Genomic DNA, 22401 nt, shown 5'->3' on the forward strand with positions numbered 1-22401 from the left:
ACATCATCTCCCCCAGACAATAACTTGGATACACCTGCATATCAGATGACAGACTCAGGAAGGGGAAAAAAAAAAACTAGTATAGTCAGGGCCCTTTGGAATATAATTAAAATAAGCCTATTAGCTATCTACAAAACGGAGACCCCCAAAACTTCCACCTGCAATACTCCAGCCTTTAGGTTCATGCTTAGTCAACAATTTGTTTGGCTTTATATGTTAACTCTTTTTTCAGCCACTAGGTTCCAGATGCTACCATGATGCCAGCTGGACTTCCCTGGACACCAATGTGTCCTGGAGCCCAGCTTCCCCAGAGCCCCACCCCACTAGGGGAAGAGAGAGACAGGCTGGGAATGCCTGTTCATTTGGGAAGCAATTACAGAAGCTAGACCTTTCACTTTCTGTACCCCATAATGACCTTGGGTCCATACTCCTAGAGAGATAAAGAATAAGAAAACTATCAGGGGAGGGGATGGGAATTGTGTGGAGTTGTACCCCTCTTATAGTACGGTTTTTGTCAGTGTTTCCTTTTTATAAATAAAAATTAAAAAAAAAAAAACTCAAGCTATGGACATCTAATTTTTGACAAGGGAGCCCAACCTATTAAATAGAGACAGGATAGTCTCTACAGCAAATGGTGTTGGGAAAATTGGGTTGAAACATGCAGAAGAATAAAACTGAACCACTACATTTCATCACATACGAAAGTATACTCCAAATGGATCAAGGACTTGGATGTTAGACCAGAAACTATCAAATACTTAGAGGAAAATATTGGCAGAACTAACAAATCTAATTATAAGGAAGAGCAAAACAAAAATAAGCCAATGGGACTACACCAAATTAAATAGCTTATGCACTAGGGGCCAGGTGGTAGCACAGTGGGTTAAACACAGATGGCACGGAGTGCAAGGATTGGCATAAGGATCCCGGTTCAAGCCCCTGTCTCCCCACCTGTAGGGGGATCGCTTTCCAAGCAGTGAAGCAGGTCTGCAGATGTCTATCTTTCTCTCCTCCTCTCTGTCTTCCCCTCCTCTCGATTTCTCTCCATCCTATCCAACAATAATGATAGCAATAACAACAGCAATAATAATAATAATTAACAAGAAGGGCAATAAAAGGGTAAAAATAGCCTCCAGGAGCAGTGGACTCATAGTTGAGGCACTGAGCCCCAGCAATAACCCTGGAGGCAAAAAAAAAAAAAAAAAAAAAAAAAGCTTATGCACAGGAAAAGAAACCCAAAGAAATTCCTTACAAAATAGGAGAAAATCTTTACATTCCATACATCAGACAAGATATTACTAATAACCATAGTATGTAAAGAGTTCACCAAACTTTTAAAAAAAAGACCTCACCCCAAAATTGGGAGAGGATATGAACAGAATATTCACCAAAGAAGATATCCAAAAGGCTAACAAACACAAAAAAATGCTCCAAGTTATTGACTGTCAGAGAAAGGCAAATAAAGGCAAATAAAGGCAACAATGACATAGCACTTCACTCCTGTGAGAATGTCACACATAGGAAAAGGTAGCAACAAATGCTGGACAGGTTGTGGGGACAAAGGAACCCTCCTGCACTGCTGGAGGGAATGTAAATTGGTGCAATCCCTGTGGGGAGCAGTCTGGAGAACCCTCAGAAGGCTAGACATGGACTTACCTATGATCCTGCAAGTCCTCTCTTGAGGCTATATCCCAAAACACAACTATTGAAAAAGATTTGTGTATGCCTATGTTCAGAGCAGCACCAACTTGTAATAACCAAAACCTGGAAGCAACCCAGGTGTCCAACAACAGGTGAGTGGCTGAGCAAGTTGTGGTCTATATACACAATGGTATACTACTCAGCTATTAAAAGTGGTGAATTCACCTTCTTCACCTCATCTTGGATGACGCTTGAAGGAATCATGTTAAGTGAGATCAGCCAGAAAGAGAAGAATGAATATGGGATGATCTCACTCTCAGGCAGCAGTTGAAAAACAAGATCAGAAGAGAAAACACAAGTAGAACCTAAACTAGAGTTGTTGTATTGCACCAAAGTAAAAGACTGTGAGGTGGGGTTGGGGGGTTTAGGTCTGATGGTAGAGGAGGACCTAGTGGGGGTTGAATTGTTATGTGGAAAACTGAGAAATGTTACACATGTACAAACTACTGTATTTTACTATAGACTATTTATTTTAATTTTTTACATTTATTTATTTATTTTCCCTTTTGCTGCCCTTGTTTATTGTTGTTGTAGTTATTACAGTTGTTGTTATTGATGCAGTCATTGTCAGATAGAACAGAGAAATGGAGAGAAGAGGGGAAGACAGAGAGGGGGAGAGAAAGACAGACACCTGCAGACTTGCAGGTGGGGAGCTGGGGGCTTGAACTGGGATCCTTATGCTGGTCCTTGCGCTTAGCGCCATGGGCACTTAACCTGCTGCACTACCGCCCGACTCCCTACTGCTGATTATTAATCATTAATCCAATAAAGAAATTTAAAAAATTATTTAGAAATCTTACAGTATAACCCAGACAAATAAATTGAATTAGCAGATCTAGGCACAGACCTATTCCAAGAAAAAAAAAGAAGAAATCAAACATGGAAAACTGACTTCAGTCCAGCAGAAGAAAATATTAACCTAGAGTCTATAGGTAACAGGGCTATAATGGGGAGAAAAATTCTTGCACTATATAATTAATCCTAGTAACTATGAAAAGAAAAGAAATAAAAAGCAGAACTTAGACTGGGTTTAGTGTATTGCACCAAAGTAAAGGTCTCTAGTGGGGGTGGGGGTGGGGGTGCTTTCAGGTCCTAGTGCATGATGGTAGAGAAGGACCTAGGCTGGGGGTCAAAGGGTTTCACAGAAACTTGGAAATGTTACACATGTACCAACAACTATATTTACTGTTGCCCACAAATCATTAATTCCCTAATAATTTTTTTTAAATCAGTAAATAAACTGATTAAAAACAATCATTATGTAGAGCCTTAGTTGCTCCTGGGCGGAGAAGCAGAGTCATGGAACCCATTCTTCCTTCAGCTCTGTTCACAACCTTAGTGTGGCCAACTCCAAGAGAAAGACTCTTGTTGTTCAACAGTTATTTCTCCTCCAGCATGACTCCCACCCAAGATTCTCAACTATTCTTATGGCTTCTCCTTCTAGCCTCTGCTTTTCCTCTGGATTCTAGGATGAATTACCACCAGCAACAAAGCCAGGGGCTGGGATCCTAAAACATCTACCCAACACTCTGCTACTATCTACATGCCGAGTCCCTGGATGACAAGAACAGGCTCTTTCATCTCTGGGGTAATGCATGGAGCCTGCTACACATCTTCAGTAACTACTAACTGAAAGATGAATAAGTAACAGCCTAGGAGATTGTGTAGCAGTAATGCTAGACTTGCACTGGGGCATGAGTTCCTGATTTGGAACCCTGATTTTTTGCATATGCCAAAGTGATAATCTGGTTCTGTCTCTCTCAAGTAGTAAATACATAAATATATGAATAAATACATAAGTGTTCTTTAAAGTACATACCTAGTAGCCAGGGAAGTGGCACAGTAGATAGACTTGAATTCTTAAGTGTGAGGTTTTGAGTTCAACCCCCTGTATCTACATGCCAAAATAATGCTCTGGTTCTCTCTTGTTCTCTCCCCCTTTAACAAATATTTTAAATATAGATATACAGAATGGAATATATGTAATTATAGAATTAAACTATTAAATAATGATAAAACAAGATTAACATTTTAAGCAAGGCTACTGTTTATTCATTTACTCATTTTCCCAAGGTTCTCTCACAGTTCTGAAGGGCAAAGATGTAGCCCAACACAACAGAGCACAAGACCATTGGCAGGGTCCAGGTTCAGATCCTAACACTGCCATATGTCACAGCTGAGCTGTGCTGTTTCTCTCACAAAAGCAAATCTTTAAAAACAACTGTGAACCAAAAATGTAAAAAAAGATCCTTTTACCCTTTACAAACAAATTATTTCCTCTAGAATGTTTTATGTTTGAAAATACACTTCATGTATTATGCATGATTCTATTGGGAAACTGTTTTGAGACCAACAAGGCAGGTATTTACATTGCTTTTAATATACTACTTCCTCTGTCATGTGGCAGTCAAAAGGCTAAGTGAGATGCTTGCAGCAAAGAAAACAGTTTTGAAAGGTCATGCTACACAGATAGCCAGAGCCTCTTTCACAATATCCTCACTGTCTGTGGTAGACTATATGACAATATGACCAGTTATTTTCTAAGTAAAAGCAAAAAGCATATTATTAAAGATCCAGAAACAGTAGCTACTCAACAATATAATCTTTATGAACACTTTTCTAACTACGTAAACAAGCAACGATAAAAAGGACCCTAAGGCTGAGAGAGAAAAGTGGAAGAGGAACTAATCAAAACTGGAAGGCAAGTCTAAACTGTACTTCTTGCTCAGAACTGCATGTAACATAAGGAGCTTACTTGCAAAAAAGCTTTTTCAAATTAAAGCTTGTAATTTACCAAGGAAAAACAAGTTTAGCAATACTGCAGACAGTGAATATGACCTACCTTAAAATTTCCAAATCTGGGGCTGGATGGTGGTGCACCTGGTTGAGTGCACATGTGACAATGTGCAAGGACCCAGGTTTGAGGCCCCAGCCCCAACCTGTGTGTGTGTGTGTGTGGGGGGGGGTTTTGCAGTGGTGAAGCAGTGATGCAGATGTCTCTCTCTCTGCTTCTCTACTATCGCCCTCTTCCTTCTTGATTTCTGGTTGTAACTAGCCAATAAATAAATAAAAATAATTTTTTTTTCTAACTTTTTTTCCAAATCTTAGGTGTGGGCAGTGGCCCACCTGGTTAAGTGTGTATGTTACCATTCATGTACAAGGACCCAGGTTCAAGCCACCAGTCCCCACCAGCAGAGGGGAAGCTTCACAAGCAGTGAAGCACAGCTTCAGGTGTCTTTTTCTCTCCTTCTCTATCTCCTCTTCCCTTTAAACTTCTCTCTGTCCTTCCAACTACATAAACTTATAAATAAAGCTATTTAAAGATACTCTCTTTTTAAAATATTTTTATTTATTTATTATTGGATAGAGACTGAGAGGGGAAGTGGAGTGGAGAGAGATACAGAAAGACACCTACAGTGCTGCCTCACCACTTGTGAAGCTTTCCCCCTACAGGTGGGGACCAGGAGCTTGAACCCAGGTTCTTGCACACTGTAATGTGTGGGCTTAACCAGATGCACCACTGCCTGGCCCCATATACTCTCCAAAAAAAAAAAAAAAACTTATGGACAACTATAAACCAAGTGCTTCAAAATTGTTACCCATCAACACTATTCTCTTAACTCATAGTTTTCCTTACATAGCACCCGAGACGGAACCTGAGGTTTTGTGTATGCATGTGACTACTGACCAAGCTCTACAGCTCAACTATTTTTCTACAAGTGGGGGAGGAAAAAGAAAAGAAGAGAAAGGCAGAGGGAAGAACTTCTCTACTACCCATGGAGTTCTCACGTAATGCCAAGCATCAAATCCGGAGCCTCATGTTTGAGGTGGGCACTCTTCTACCAAATCATCACCCTGGTTCAGTCTTAACAATCTTTTAAAACAGAACTCAGACAACTAAGTTTCTTTTTTCTTCTCTTTTCTTGTCTTTTTTTTTTTGCCTCCAGGGTTATTGCTGGTGCCTGCACTGCAAATCCACTGCTCCTGGAGGCCATCATTTCCCTTTTGTTACCCTTGTTGTTTATTGTTTTTGTTGTTATTGTCATTGTTGGATAGGACAGAGAAATTGAGAGAGGAGAGGAAGACAGAGAGGGGGAGAGAAAGACAGACACCTGCAGACCTGCTTCACTGCCTGTGAAGTGACTCCCCTGCAGGTGGGGAGCCTAGAGCTCGAACCAGGATAACTTATGCTGGTCCTTTTGCTTTGTGCCACGTGTGCTTAACCCAATGCACTACCGCCCGACTCCCACTTATTTTATTTTTTAATGAGATAGATTTATCAGACTGCTCAACTCTGGCTTATGGTGGTGCTGGGAACTGAACCTGGGTCCTCAAAGCCTCAAGCATAGGAGTCTTTTGCATAGCCACTATGTTATTTCCCCAGTCTATTTTAAGAATTTATTAGTGATTTAAAAAAAAATTACAGGATAACTGGGGTACAACTCCATACCATTCCCACTACCAGAGTTCTGAATCCCCATTCCCTCCACTGGAAGATAGAGCAATTTTCCCAAGGTTGCAGATATGGGTTAACTATTATTTCCACAACTATCTGTCTATATTTGCCCATTTTCCCCCCATCTTCTCTTTCCTTCTTCTTCTTTCTTCTTCTTTCTTTCTTTCTTCTTCCTCCCTCCTCCTCCTCCTCCCCCTCCCCCTCCTTTTTTTTTTTTTTTTAAACCAGAGCACTGCTCAGCTCTGGTTTATGGTAGTGCAGGGGATTGAACTGAGACTTTGGAGCCTCAGGCATGAGTTTTCTTTGCATAACCATTATGCTATCTCCACTCCCTTTCTCTTCCTTTCCAAGTCACATATATACCTATTACTACATCCAAATGTCATTCCACAGAGCTACAGTAAAAATGGAAACAAAGTATGGGTGAAGAGGAGGTGATAAAGTGAACATTTTGGTTCTTAATTTGTTTGTTAAACAAAATGGAGAGAGATGGGGAAGACAGAGAGGGGGAGAGAAAGACAGACACCTGCAGACCTGCTCCACTGCCTGTGAAAAGTGACTCCCCTGCAGGTGGGGAGCCGGGGGTTCAAACCGGGATCCTTACGCAAGTCCTTAAGTAAGTATTATCTTAAGTCTCTAAATAAGAAAAAAGGAAGGAATGGTGGGAAGAAAGGAAGGTACATGCATGCAAACATACATACACAGACTGATATAAAATTCTAGCTTAATCACCTTAGTGATTTCTGCCTAATAATCAAAATGCAAGGCTATCCCTGAGCCACTGAAGTACTTAGTATATTAGATATCACAGGCAAGTTACACAAAATGTAGTAACCACAACTTTCCAGCACTACTTTATTTTTTTTTAAGGCTGTGAGGGTCTCTTGCTAAAATTTAAGTAGAAGACAACTTTTAACAGTTCTGATCTTTCAGAATATAAGCATTCATAGTATCTTTTAAAGATTTACTTATTTTCATTAAAAACAAGAGACAGAGAAAGAGACACAAGAGTACTACCCAGATGACTGGACCTGGGACCTCTGAGGCCTCAGGCACGTGAGTCTGGTATGATGTAGCTGTACATCTTCCCTGCCTTCATGTTTCTTTCTTTTTCCTTTTTTGTTATTTCTAACACTAATAGAGAACAATCTGTGATCCTTTATCATCTATATTCTTTTCCAGGAAATAAATATACTTATAGTATTTCCCTGTTCAAAGTCAAGATGCATGATAGCAGTCCAGGAGGTGGCTCAGCCAGAAGAACATGAGACTTGATGCCCTGAGACTTAAGACCTGGTACTATGTACACAACAGTAATGCTCTGATCTGTTTCTTTCTCTCTTTTAAATTCATAATGAATTTAAACATAAATGTTTTTTGAAATAGTGTGTTGGCAGGTGACTCAGCAGGTAGAGCTCATGCTTCCCAGTCTGAGGGCATGGGTGGCACAGATGACGTCAATCCCTGGCACAGCATATGACAGAGCAGGGCTCTGGTCTCTCCCTTAGGAAATTAAAATATATATATAATAATAATAATAATAATAATAAAATTTTCAAGGTACACTATAAAGAAATATGGGCAAAGATGTGGCAAAATGCTAGCACTAGTATACTACTGGTAGGAATGTAAAATGTCACAACCATTGTGACACTTCCTCTAAAAAAGAAGAAACCACAGCCCAGGAGGTAGAGCAATAGATAATGTGCTGCATGCTCAAACATGAGGTCCTGAGTTCAACCCTTGGCAATGCATGTGCCAGAGTGATACTGTGGAATTTTTTCCCTCTCTTTTTCATTAATAAACATAGAAATACAGGGTGAAACATTAATAAATCACAAGCTATTTCATCAGGTCCAAAAATGTAAAAGTGGGGAGTGCAGAGGGAATAAAAGGAGACTGAGGAACCAGTGCCTATGTACTAATACCTATCTTGGGGAGTTACGAAATGGGAGCTCTGTGACAACAGTCTTAAAAATCAGTATTTGTGGGAGTTGGGTGGTAGCACAGTGGGTTAAGTGCAGGTGGTACGAAGTGCAAGGACCGGCGTTAAGTACCCCAGTTCGAGCCCCCGGCTCCCCACCTGCAGGGGAATTGCTTCACAAGCGGCGAAGCAGGTCTGCAGGTGTCTGTCTTTCTCTCCCCCTGTCTTCCCCTCTTCTCTCCATTTCTCTCTGTCCTATCCAACAACAATGACATCAATAACAACAATTACAACAATAAAAAAAACAACAAAGGCAACAAAAGGGAATAAATATTTTTTTTAAAAAAGTTATTTGTTCAATGAAGTGATCTGAAAAAGAAAATATAAAACAAAGTAAAATATTGGGTTGTCAGAAAAGTCATGATGCATTTTTTCAAGGAAAAAAATATAGAAAAATATTTCATGACTTCTCCAACAAGCCAGTAACTGGGCAGTCTCAGTTTTACATATCAACTCTACCATAATAAAGCTGGGAAAAAATGGCTGGGCATTACTTGATCTAAAGCTGCTTAAACCAGGATATATGGTCAAGTTAACACCAACTGCAATGCTCATAAGAATGAGAGCTATTTTCTGTGCACATACTACATGCTGATTTGTGTTTGGTCTGGTGTCAGAGACTGAAGTCATGACCTCATACATGAGAAGTGTAAGCTCTACCACACAAAGATACATCTGGCAACCAAGTAAACAGGTGGGTTTAACAAACAAATTAAGAACCAAAATGTTCACTTTATCACCTCCTCTTCACCTGTACTTTGTTTTCATTTTTACTGTAGCTCTGTTGTAAAAAAATAATTGTAAATACTAAATATCATCTACTTTAAAACAAAACCTAGGATTCCTTCCCTCCACCTGCCCTCCTCCACATATTAACTAGAAGATATAAACTCTAACCACTGCTCATTTTCTGTTTAACTTAAAAAATTATAATATAGATAACTGAACATAAAAAGCTGGATACTGAAAAAATAAACCACCACAGGTAAAATATCTCAAGACAAAACAAAACAAAACAAAACAAAACAAAAAAAAACTTACCTCAAAATGACAACCCCCATATTTCAGTCTTGGAGGAAAATAGATGGCATTTCTTGTTTTTAAACTGGGAAATTTTCATGGAAGACTTTCAGATTAGAAGATACACTACAAAAGAGTTAAGATGAATGGTATTAACACCTACATGTACTCAACTGAAAAGAGATAAATTAGCTTAACACTATTACTTACATGACACTTAGCTGCTTTTAGTCTTGTATTTCAAAATCCACTCCCTAAGCAAAGGAAACTAATTCAAGAGTAATCAAATGGGACTATATCAGATAAAGCACTAGACAAAGATAATAAATAAAATGTGGACAGAAAGTCTTCAAAGGCACTTCTCCAAAGAAGATATATACTTGGGGGGGGTGGGGGGGGTGCACCTGGTTAAACACAAATTTTACAGTGCACAAGGACCCAGGTTTGAAACCCTGGTCTGCACCTGCAAGGGGAAAACTTTGCGAATGATGAAGCAGTGCTGCAAGTCAGCACCCCCCATCCCCCAATCCTCTCAATTTCTGGCTATCCCTATACAATAAATAAAGATTTGAAAACATTTTAAAGAGAAGATATATACATGGTCTGTATATATATGAAAAAAGGCTCAGCATCACTTATTACTAAGAAATGCAACTTAAAACCACAATGAGATACAAGCTCAGGCCTATGAGAATGGCCTACATCAAAAGCTTGGAAACAAGTGCTGGTCAGGATGTGGAGAAGGAAGGGACTCTGGTATATGGTCGGAATGTAAACTGGTGCAGCCCCTTATGAAAAATGGCAAAAGAGTTGGTGGGTAAGGGAATTTTCTGCATTCCCAGTGAGGGTCTGCAGGAAAGTCCTATTATCAGCCTCCAGGAAAAGAGAACAAAATTTGTAAGGTGAACCCTTGACCTTGAATAACCCTGAGACTGGTCAGGCAACTGAATTCTCTGCCAGTGTTTAGACAAGTGCCTAGCTCCCAGAGATGTTTGCATTAAAATTCTATAATTGACGGCAATGATGATTTAATTATTGGTCAAAATAATTGAAAAAATAATAATTTCACTGTCAACATGAAACTGCTCTAACAATAGTATCTAGGATAGGGAGACAGCATAGTGTTTATGCAAAAAGTCTTTCATATCTGAGGCTCTGAGGTCTCAGGTTCAAATCCCCCCCCCAACACACACACACACACACCACCACCACCACCACCACCACCACCACCACCACCACCACCACCACCACCACCACAAGCCAAAGCTGATTAGTGCTCTGGCTGGGGATGGGGGAGGGGGGAGACAGGTAGGCAAGGGTAGATAGCATAATGATTATGTAAACAGACTCTCCAGCCTAAGGCTCCAAAGGCTAGGGTTTATTTCCCCACACCACCATAAGCCAGAGCTAATCAGTGCTCTGGTAAGTGGGTGGGTCCCTGGGTGGATGGATGGATAGACGGACGGATGGATGGATGGATGGACTGCAGATGAGAAGGAGGAAGGAACCAGTGGTTGGAGACAGGCTGGCACACCTGGTTAAGTATACAAGTTACAGTATGCAAGGACCCAGGTTTGAGTCCCTGGTCCCCACCCCACCACCTGCAAGGAGAAAGCTTTTTGAGTGGTGAAGCAGTGTTGCCAGTGTCTCTCTCCCTCTCTTTTTAAATCATCTTTATTTATTAACTGGATAGAAACTGCCAAAAAAAAAAAAAGAAAAATAAATTAAAAAAAAAAAGAAACTGCCAGAAATTGAGAAAGAAGGGGATGATAGAGAGGGAGAAAGACAGACATGTGGAACACTGCTTCACCATTTGCAAAGCTTTCCTCCTGCAGGTGGGGACTGGGGGCTCAAACCCAGGTCCTAGTGCATTGTAACATGTGCACTCTACCAGGTGAGCCACCACCCTGCCTCTCTCTCCCTCTCTATCATCCTATTCCCTCTCGATTTCTGGCTGTCTCTATCCTTATTATAAATAAAAAATAAAGTTTCTAAAAAAGAAAGAAAGAAAAATAAAAAAACCAATGGTCCAGGAAAGAGGTAGTACAGTGGCTAGAAGTGTTGAACTTGTAAGCAGAATTCAATTCCTGGCATTGCATGTACCAGAGAGATGCTCTGGTTCATGATCTTTCTTATTAATAAATAAAATTTCAGAAATGTACATAACCACCAGGGGTAAATGGGCAATCTCGTCAGTATTCCAGGAAAGAAACATCTAAAGTATGACAAGGCCCACCAGAATACGTAAAAGTCAAAGAAACCAACAATGCCTAAATTTGCTAAGGACTCACAGGATTTATAACACAGGAACTCTGCCCTAGATACGCACGCAAAAGAAACATGTGTATGAAGTATTGAGATAGCATGATGGTTATGCAAAGAAACATTAATGCCTGAATTCAATATCTTCCCACACTTATGACCATAAGCCAGAACTCAGTAGTGGGAAGAGAAAGGGGAAGGGGAAGGGGAAGGGGAAGGGGAAGGGGAGGAGGAGGGGTGGGGGGAGAAGGGAAAGGAAAATGAAGAGAAAGGGAAGGGAAGGGGGAAGGGGGGAAGGGGGGAAGGGGGAAGGGGGGAAGGGGGGAAGGGGAAGGGGGGAAGGGGGAAGGGGGAAGGGGGGAAGGGGGAAGGGGGGAAGGGGGAAGGGGGAAGGGGAGGGAAGGGGGGAAGGGGGAAGGGGGGAAGGGGGAAGGGGGAAGGGGGGAAGGGGGGAAGGGGGAAGGGGGGAAGGGGGGAAGGGGGAAGGGGGAAGGGGGAAGGGGGAAGGGGAGGGAAGGGAAGGGAAGGGAAGGGAAGGGAAGGGGAAGGGGAAGGGGAAGGGGAAGGGGAAGGGGAAGGGGAAGGGGAAGGGGAAGGGGAAAGGGAAAGGGAAAGGGAAAGGGAAAGGGAAAGGGAAAGGGAAAGGGAAAGGGAAAGGGAAAGGGGAAGGGGAAGGGGAAGGGAAAGGGAAAATGAAGAGAAAGGGAAGGGAAATGAAGAGAAAGGGAAGGGAAGGGGGAAGGGGGAAGGGGAAGGGAAGGGGGAGAGACAGACAAAAAGAAAAGAAAAAAAAGAATGAGATTCCTAATGAACACTGATGCACAATAACTCAACAAAATTTTGGCAAATCAAATTCAACAACTATCAAGGGCAAGTGGAATTCAGCCTAAGGATGTAGCTGTGGTTCAGCATGGAAATAAATCAATTTTATACAACATATCAACAGCATAAAAAGATGAAGACTATTAAGCATATCAACAGATACTGAAAAAGCATTTGGGGAGATTCAATATCCATATATGATGAAAGTCCTTAATAAATAGGGAGCATAATAAAGGGCAGATATGACAAGGCTACTGTTAGTATCAGTCAGTGATACTAAAAGCTTTCTCCCTAAGAACTGGAACAAGATAATAATTATCACTGTATTTTTCAGGTAACTTGAATAATATGTATAGAAAACCCTAAAAAAAAAAAAACACTACTAGAAACTATCAATAAATTCAATAAAGTAGCAGGACACAAAAAGCAATACACATAAATAATTTTAAAGCGTTTCTGTGCACAATGAGTCAGAGAAAGGGGGAAGTCATGGGAGTAACCCCATTTACAAATGTATTAAAAAGATAAAGTACATTGAAATAAGTGGTGGAGTAGTAGCTCCACAGGTAGAACACAGGACTTACACGCAAGCTTCCTGGCACATTCTCATATTTCCATGTGCAAAGAGCCAGGTTCAAGCTTCCAGTTCCCACCTGCAGGGGGAGGATGCCTCCCTATCTCTCCCCTTCCTCTCAGTCTCCCCCCACCCCTGCAAGCTTTTATTTATTTATTAATGACAAAGACAGAAAGAGAAAAAAAGAACCAGACATCACTCTGGTAAATGTGCTGCCGGGATCAAACTTAGGACCTCATGCCTGAGAGTCCAATGCTTTATCTACCCACTGTGCCACCTCCCACACCACAGTTTCTACCTAAAAATAAGGGACTAGGGAGACAGCAAAGACCTGGGTTCAAGTTTCCAGTCCCCACCTGCAGGGAGGGATGCCTCTCTATTTTTCAGTTCCTCTCTGTCTCTATCTAAAAATACATAATAAGGGCTTGGAAGACAGCATAGTGGTTGTAAAAATGACTTTCATTCCTGATGCTCCATGGTCCCAAGTTCGATCCCTAGAACTACCGAAGCTGAGCAGTGCTCTGCTCTTTGTATCACTCTCATTAAAATAAAGAAAATACTGAAAATATTTTTAAATATACTGGAATAAATCTAACAAAATAGGTGAAAGACCTGCACAATAAAAACCATAGGATATTGTTTTTAAAGGGCACAAAGAAATAGAAGAATGTTGTGTCATGGGTTAGAAGAGTAAATCTTGTGGAGGTAGACAGCATAATGGTTATGCAAAGAGACTCTCATGCTTGAGGCTTTGAAGTCCCAGGTACACCCCCCCACACCCCATATCACCATAAACCAGAGCTGATAAGTGCTCTGGTTGAAAAAAAAAAAAAAGAAAAAGAGGAGAAATCTTGCTAGAATGCAATTTATAAATCCAATGTAATTCCTATTTAAATGCCAGTAGCATTCTGGAATAAAGAAGTTATAGAATATATATTAAAATGGAAAATTACTTGGCCATTAAACAAAGATGACATTGTGTTGTTGCGCAGAATAAAATGGGTGGGACTGGAGGTGATTAGACTAAGTGAAATGTATTAAGAAATGACTAACAGGGAGTTGGGCAGCAGTGCAAGGACCAGTGTAAGGATCCCAGCTTGAGCCCCCAGCTCCCCACTTGCAAGGGAGTCACTTCACAAGCGGTGAAGCAGGTCTGCAGGTATCTATCTTTCTCTCCCCCCTCTGTCTTCCCCTCCTCCATTTCTCTCTGTATTATGCAACAATGTTGATATCAATAACAATACAACAATAAAACAAGGGCAACAAAAGGGAATAAGTAAATATTTTTTAAAAGATTAAAAAAAAAAAAGAAAGAACTGTCAGATGTTATTACACATATATGCAATATAGGTAACTAAAACAAACTTGTGAATAACAAATATAACCAAACTGATTCTTAGGTTCTGAAAACTATTATAGTAGAAACGTGGGTTGCACACATGGCAAAGCAGGCGCCCTCTCAGGTGAGCCATCTTTGCCAGGCCCTGCACTGATTTCTCTTTTTCCTATTATCAGTGTCCAGGAAGATGGTTCAGCAAATGGTGCACAAGACAATGCAGTAGTGCCCTAGGCTTGGACTCCAGGCACTGCATGTGCTGGGGCAGTGTTTTGCACTTGTCCCTCTCTCTCTTTGCTAAAATAAATACATTAATCACATAAAGCCAGTATGTTCTGGAAATTACTGTGTATTCATTCAAAGAGAACCTCCTCATTTTATTCTGGGACCAGACTAAGAGTTACTGGTATTTAGATTGCTTCGAGTATTTTTACAATGTTACAGAATAAACCATGGCAATCATCCTGTTTTTCTCTCCTTCCAACCATCTGAGAAAAAGAAAAAAGGAAAAAAAAATGATTCTGATCTACAAATTCGGGCAACACCCCCACAGCACTGAGCCAGCCTGTTTTACCCAGCTACATTTCTTAGTTTTGCTCAAACACCTTCCTAAACTGTCTTTCTGGCTCCACTCTAGTCCCTCTGTAATTCATCTGTGCCAGAGCAGCTAGAAGGTTCTTATCTAGAGAAAGTGTTTATGCAGAACAGAAATCAGATCACACTAACTCCTTGCTTAAAGCCTTCCCCAAAGCTTCCATTTGGCAATCCTGAATTGTAACTATGGCCTACTAAAACTCTGGATGGCCTTAGCCATGACCTAGAGAGACCCCATGTGCTGGGGTGTCTGTTCATCTTTCAACTCTCTTCCGAATTCACTCCTCTCCAGTTGAACTGTTTTGCTTTCTATTCCTCAAACACTTTGTTCTTAACTTGAGGCTTCTGTACTTGCTGCTCTTTCAGGTTGTGATGTTCTGTCCCCAAATCTTCTGGCATCTTCTAACATGTTCGTGCCTTAACACCCAAGTTACCACTTCCAGGAACTTTGCTGTGTACAACCAGTCATGACTATAACCTGGGAGGGAGCCCAGGGAAGCGACTCAGTAATAGAGTATCTATCAAGTTCATGGAAGACAAAATCCAACTGTTTAACAGTCTAAAAGGCTAAGCAATGCTCCCATTTCTGTGTCTCTTTGTCTCCCCTGTATACTCTCTCACAATAAATAAGTAAACAAACAGATTGTGCAACTGGGAAAACAGCTCAAATGGTGCAGCGTAAGACCTGCATGCTTGAGGCTCCAGGTTCAATCTATGAAGTCCCATGTACAAGAATGGTGTTGTGCCTTTCTCTCCCTCTCTCAAAATTCTCTCATGCAAAATAAATTTTGAAAATATCTTTTAAAAAGAGCATAACATAGTTTTCTACCACTTTCATAATACTCGTTAGTACTTGCAATTACCATTTACTATTTACAAGTTTGTTCTTCTACCAAAAAGCAAGGAATCTTGAAGCCAGCTTTTTTTTTAAGCATTTATTTATTTATGATACAAGAGGGGGAGAGAGAACCAGAGTATCATGCTGCCATTCTTAATAACAGGAATTGAACTTAGGACCTCATGCTTTAGATTTCAATGCTTCTTTTTTTTTGGGGGGGGGGAGGGGAGTAGACACAGAAATTGAGAGGGAAAGGGGAAGTAGAAAGGAAAAGAGACACACTTGCAGTGCTGCTTCACTGCTCATGAAGTTTTCCTCCTGAAGGTGTGGACTGGGGGCTTAAACCCAGATCATGGCGTACTGAAACGTGTCAAACATGCCATGGCCCAGGCCTCAAAGGCTACTTAAATTTATATACTTTTGGTGTGGGAAAATTTGAGGCCAGCACCTCATGTATGAGAAGCATGAGCACAAGGCCTTTGAGATAACTTTTTTTAAGATTTTATTATTATTTTGCCTCCAGGGTTATCACTGGGGCTTGATGTCTGCACTACAAATCCACTGAAGGCTCCTGAAGGCTATTTTTTCCACTTTGCTGCCCTTGTTGTTTATCGTTGTTGTTATTGCTGGCGTTATTGTTGGATAGGACAGAGAGAAATCAAGAGGAGGGGAAGACAGAGAGGGGGGAGAGAAAGACAGACACCTGCAGAACTTCTTCACTGCCTGTGAAGTGACCCCCTTGCAGGTGGGGAGCTGGAGGCTCGAACCAGGATCCTTACCCGTCTTTGTGCTTTGCCCAATGTGGACTCAATCCACTGCGTGACCACCCAGCCCCCAAGATAACTTTTGATCCATGTAACTTTACCTAAAATTTTCAGTAAGTCTGAAACTAAAAAATCCTAGAATCTTATCCAGAATTGCCTTTTCTGAATATATGATATAAATAGAATCACACCATATATAGTAGATGGTCTCTTCCACTTAGTCGAATGTTCTCAAGGTTCTTTCACATTGTAAGATACAGTTTCACTACTTATAAAGCTAAGTTAATATTACATTGTTTCAATAAACTGCTTTGTTCATCCATTCATTAGCTGATGGGCATTTGGGTTCTTTTCTTTTTTTTTTTTTTTTACTAGTATGAACAATGTTATGAACATTTCTGTCCAAGTTTTCTACAGGCATATGTTTCGATTTCTCTTGGGTATATACAGATAAAGGAATTGCTGGTTCATTTAGTGACTCTATATTTAACGTTTTGAGGAAGTGACATTTTTTCCCAAAGTAGCTGCACTATTTTACAACCCAACCCACAGAGTTCCAATACCATGTGAATCATTAGCTAGTGTCCATCTTTGGAGTGTCAACCATTCTAGTGGTATGAGGTGTTGCCTCCTTATAGTTTTGATTTGTTTCCCTAGTGACCAATAATCCTTAGCATGTTCACGTGCTAATTAGCTGTCTGAGCATGTTCCCTGGAAAAATGTACATTCAAGCATGCTGCCAATTTGTTGTTGGTGGTAGTCTGCTGACTTCTACTATAGACAGGAAGTGTGAGGCAGAGAAGTACAAAGAGAGGAAAAGAAACCACAGCACTGAAGCTTTCTTTTTTTTTTTTAAATTATAGTGATTTTTTAAATATTTATCTGTTTTCCCTTTTGTTGCCCTTACTGTTTTATTGTTGTAGTTATTACTGTTGTTCTTATTGATGTCATCATTGTTGGATAGGACAGAGAGAAATGGAGAGAGGAGGGGAAGACAAGAGAAGGGAGAGAAAGATAGACACCTACAGACCTGCTTCACCGACTCCCCTGCAGGTGGGGAGCCAGGGGCTCAAACCGGATCCTTACGGTGGTACTTGTGCTTTGAGCCACGTGCGCTTAACCCGCTACGCTACGGCCTGACCCCCCACTGAAGCTTTCTTTCTTCAGTGGATTGAGTGGCAGGCTGGAACCTGAGTCGTACACATGGCAAAGCCCAGTGAGCTATTTTATCAGCCCTGTTACTAATTTTTAACTGGAATTATTAAATTTATTATTTAGCTGTTAATGTTCCTCTTATATATTTCCTTATCAGACATATATGCCTTGATAATAATGTTCAATTGATTTTATTATTATTTTTATTCTTTTTTATTCTTTTTTATTATTGGATAGAAACAGAGAAACTGAAAGGGAAAGGGGAGATAGGGAGAAAGAGGGACATCTGTTACACTGCTGCTTCACTTGTGAAGCTTCCTCCCTATAGATGGGGACCTGGGGCTTGAACCCAAGCCCTTGAACATTGTGCTCAACCAGGGGCCAGGGGGTAGTGCACCTTGTTGACAGCACGTGTTACAATGTGCAAGGATCCCAGTTTGAACACCCAGTCCCCACCTGCAGGGGGAAAGCTCTGTGAGTGGTGAAGCAGTGTTTCACGTGTCTCTCTGTCTCTCTATCTCCCTCTTCCCTCTTGATTTCTGGCTGTCTCTATTCAATAAATAAATAAAATTCAAAAAAGAGACTGTGTGTGTGTGTGTGTTCAACCAGGTGGGCCCCTGCCTGGTCCCCTGAATGGCTATTATTTTTCTTTTTTTAACCAAAGCACTGTCTTGCTTTGGTAGTGCTGGGGATTGAATCTGGAAGCTCAGAGCTTCAGGCTTGAAAGGTTTTTTTCGGGAGTTGGGCAGTAGCGCAGTGGGTTAAGCACATGTGGCGCAAAGCACAAGGACCGGCGTAAGGATCCTGGTTCAAGCCCCTGGCTTGAACCAGGATCCTGCAGGGGAGTCACTTCACAGGCGGTGAAGCAGGTCTGCAGGTGTCTAGTTTTTTCTCCCCCTCTCTGTCTTCCCCTCCTCTCTCCATTTCTCTCTGTCCTAACAACGATGATATCAACAACAACAACAATGAAAAACAAGGGCAACAAAAGGAAAAATAAATAGATAAATAAATTTTAAAAAAAAAAGAAAGTCTTTTTTCGTAACCATTATGCTGTCTACACCAGCCCTCTCAATAGCCCTCATTGCTATCAACTTAACTCTCAAGTTCAGAATATCTGTCTGTAATTTTTTTTTTCTGACTAAAGCACTGCTTAGCTCTGGCTTATGATGGTGTGGGGATCAGAACCTGGGTCTTGGAGCTTCAGGCACAAAAGCCTTTTTGCATACCACTGCACTAACTTCCCATCCTAGTACTAGCTTATAAATCATATGTAGCACATTAAAACCTTTATAAGAGAAGAGTTGCCTATGAGGTAAAAAAAAATTAATAACATTGTGGATAAAGCATTGGACTCTCAAGTACGAGGTCCTGCATTCAATTCCTGGCATCATACATACTAGAGTGATGCTCTGGCTCTTCCCTCTCTTTCTCTCCCTGTCTGTCTCTCATTAATAAGTAAATAAATCTTTAAAAAATTGTAAGAATTTGGTATTGCTGACAAATGGTTCATCAACACCTACTTTTTTATAGGAAATACACTAATTTCATTTAGTTAGAAGAACTTGACATCACCTAATTCATGTCAGTATATAATAATACTATAAATACCTTATTTTAAATTTATTTATTAGATAAAGGTGACAGAAATTGAGAAGGGAGGAGGAGATAGAAAGGGAAAGAGACAAAGAGACAGCTGCAGCCCTACTTTACCACTCATGAAGGGCTTTGAGAATCCAGGTCCTTGCACACTGTATTATGTGCACTTAACCAGGTGTACCACTGCCTGGCCCCCTAAGTACCTTTTTTATACAAACACTAATTTGGCAACCACACAAAACAAAAATAATCTTCTAACCTCTTTATCTTTAAAAGAAATATAGTAAGACAGCTTTTTACAAAAGTAGTTCATATACTTTGGTGGTAGATGCAGTGTGGAACTATAGCCTAAAATTTTACAATTTTGTAACCCATTATTAATCACAAAAAATGAGGAAAAAAGTTCATACAAAAGTGTTGAAATTAACAAATTTCAGAGAACCTTTACTGTTTTATTATTTTTAAAGCTTTTCTTTCTTTAATTTTTTAATATTTATTTATTCCCTTTTGTTGCCCTTGTTTTATTGTTATAGTTATTATTGTTGTTACTGATGTTGTTGTTGTTGGATAGGACAGAGAGAAATGGAGAGAGGAGGGAAAGACAGAGACGGGGAAAGAAAAATAGACACCTACAGACCTGCTTCACCGCCTGTGAAGCAACCCCTCTGTGGGTAGGGAGCCGGGGGCTCAAACCGGGATTCTTAAGCTGATCCTTGTGCTTTGTGTCACCTGCGCTTAACCCACTGTGCTATCGCCTGACTCCCCCTTTGCAGTTTTTGTTTAAGACAGAAAGAGACTGAGAGATCACAGCACGAAAGCTTCCTTGCTGCTTCCTCTGTAGAGCCCATATTTCCCTCAGTCCTGGAACCGCTGGGGTGGGGTTCACTTTCATGCATGCTTCTCTCAATTCATATCAAATGATATTGCATCTGCTGATCCCAACCTATTCAATGCAATGAGTACCACCTCAGCATGCTTCACTTCAGAATGTGTCCAGAGACGTCAGGCATAGAATGTCAACCCTTTACCCTCATTACTCCAGTGAGACCTTTCCTTTATCATAGGATTCTCTAATTCCATTTCAGGTGGTTCATTTCCTAACATACCCTCCCTCGCCTACTTCCTATTACACTTTGCTCAGTCACTCCAAAGCTAACCTTATCAAAGTAAGGACTACAAAAGCTGAATAATGGCAAGAGACTGGGATACTTTAACGATGACTCTTTAGTCACTATCAAGCCACCCCATCAGTTGGGGCCCTAGCTGGGAAGTCCTGGGATTCCCACAGATATGATGGGCCTTGACCTTGAACAGATCCCTCTCTCCATTGTCACTGGTCATCTCCATCAGGAACAACATAATGGGCCCTTTAGGGGGCCCCCATAGGACCTTGCCCTCAATGTGGATCAACAACGAAAGAAAATGTTCCATGCTCCAAAGAGGGGTTGGATAGCATACTCTATCTACCACCTGAAGTAGATGGGTCCTGAAATTAGTGCAACTTGAAATGTTCCTACTCATGACCAGAGAATGTGAGTTCAGACCTTCAGGGATGTAGAGGTTACATCGGTTCCTATGGTGAATATGGGCCCCAGATCAAATTGATGAGGATCACAGTCAACACTATTTATACGCTTTTCCCGTATTTGGGAGCTACTGTCTTCCCTGATCCAGCTTTCTAGCCCTTTTTCCAGCCATGACATCATCTTCCCAGACAATAATTTGGGTCCACCTGCATATCAGATGTCAGAGTCAGGCAAAAACTAGTACAGTCATGGGTCCTTTGGAATATACCTGATATAGACCTACTAGCTATTTCTAAGACTCCAAATCTTCACCTTCAATATTCCAGCCTTTAGATTCATGATTAGTCAACAATTTTTTTGGCTTTATATGTTAACTCTTTTTAGCCACCAGGTTCCAGTTGCTACCATGATGCCTACCGGACTTGCCTGGGCAGACGACCACCAATGTGTACTGGAGCTCCGCTTCCCCATAGCTCTGCCCCACTAGGGAAAGAGAAAGACAGGCTGGGAGTATGGATCAACCTGCCAGCACCCATGTTTAGTGGGGAAGCAATTACAGAAGCCAGACCTTCCACCTTCTGCACCCCATAATGACCCTGGGTCCATACTCCCAGAGGGTTAAAGAATAGGAAAGCTACCAGGGGAGGTGATGGGATACGGAGTTCTGTTGGTGGGAACTGTACCCCTCTTATCCTATGGTCTTGTCAGTGTTTCCATTTTATAAATAAAAATTTAAATAAATAAATATAAATAAATAAGAAAATGTCCTTGGGTATGGTGGAGAACAGACTGGAACATGGGTTGTACACATCACAGTGAACTATCCAAGCGAGCCATTTTGCTGCCTTACTGCTTTTACGATCAGAACAACATCACTGTCTGACACACAAGACCTATGAGCCACACGTTCCTGCAGGATCTTCAGAAAGTCCTGTGCCCACTCTGCATTCCAGCCGGGAGCTATTTACACACCAATGACTAAGTTATGGTGATACCTCCTATTAAGAATTCCTCTTTGGCCTACTATGTCTTGAGAACTCATTCAGATTTCTACTCCAGCGATTTTCAGTTTGTTTTTTCCTGAAACTCCCCCCTCTTCAAATTTTTAAAAATAAATTTTGGAGGTAAGTAGGTTGTTTTTTTCATGAGAATGAGAAGTTGAAACAAAGAAGCAAAAGCACCACTTGACTCTGGTGTATGATGTGCCCTAAACTGAACCTAAGGGGGTGCCAGGCATGCAAATGCTAATTGCTCTAATGCTCAGCTACCTCTCTAACAAATGTAAAAAAGAAAAAAAAATTTTAAAAAAAAGAAGACAATTCAGCTTATTAACTTCTTACAATAAAAATGTAAAATGTAAAAAGTTTTTTCTGGTAGCCGGGCAGTTGCCCATAGGGTGGTATATGCTTTATAGTGCACAAGGACCCAGTTTCAAACCCCTGGTGCCCAACTGCAGGTGAAAAGTTTCATATGGGGGGGGGGGGGGATGAGCCAGGCAGTGGTACACCTGGCAAAGTACACGCATTATAGTGTACAAGGCCCCGGGTTCAAGCCCCTGGCTCCCACATGCAGGAAGAAAGCTTCACGAATGATCAAGCAGAGCTGCAGGCATCTCTCTGTCTCTTTCCCTCTCTATCTCCCTTCTCAATTACTGTCTCTATCCAATAATAAATATTTAAAAAAAGAAGAAAAAAGTTTCATAAGCAGTGAAACAGGTCTGCAGGTGTCCCTCTTTCTCCCTATGTCCCTCCTGCCTCTTGATTTTTGTCTCTA

General features: G+C 41.0%; 1 protein-coding gene across 4 annotated transcripts in view; it reads right to left on the minus strand.

Annotated features, from left to right (window-relative positions):
• Positions 1–22401, minus strand: part of PIK3CB (phosphatidylinositol-4,5-bisphosphate 3-kinase catalytic subunit beta) — a 160182-nt gene that overhangs the window by 111743 nt on the left and 26038 nt on the right. For 3 of the 4 annotated variants that reach the window (XM_060196476.1, XM_060196478.1, XM_060196492.1), the window contains exon 2: positions 9183–9287. The exons of the other annotated variant lie outside the window; for it this stretch is intronic. The gene's annotated coding sequence lies outside the window, so the exon portion shown is untranslated. The remainder of the gene's footprint in view (positions 1–9182; positions 9288–22401) is intronic. 4 annotated transcript variants of the gene reach the window in all.

This window comes from Erinaceus europaeus, chromosome 1 (assembly GCF_950295315.1).
Source record: "Erinaceus europaeus chromosome 1, mEriEur2.1, whole genome shotgun sequence".
Lineage (NCBI taxonomy): Eukaryota > Metazoa > Chordata > Mammalia > Eulipotyphla > Erinaceidae > Erinaceus > Erinaceus europaeus.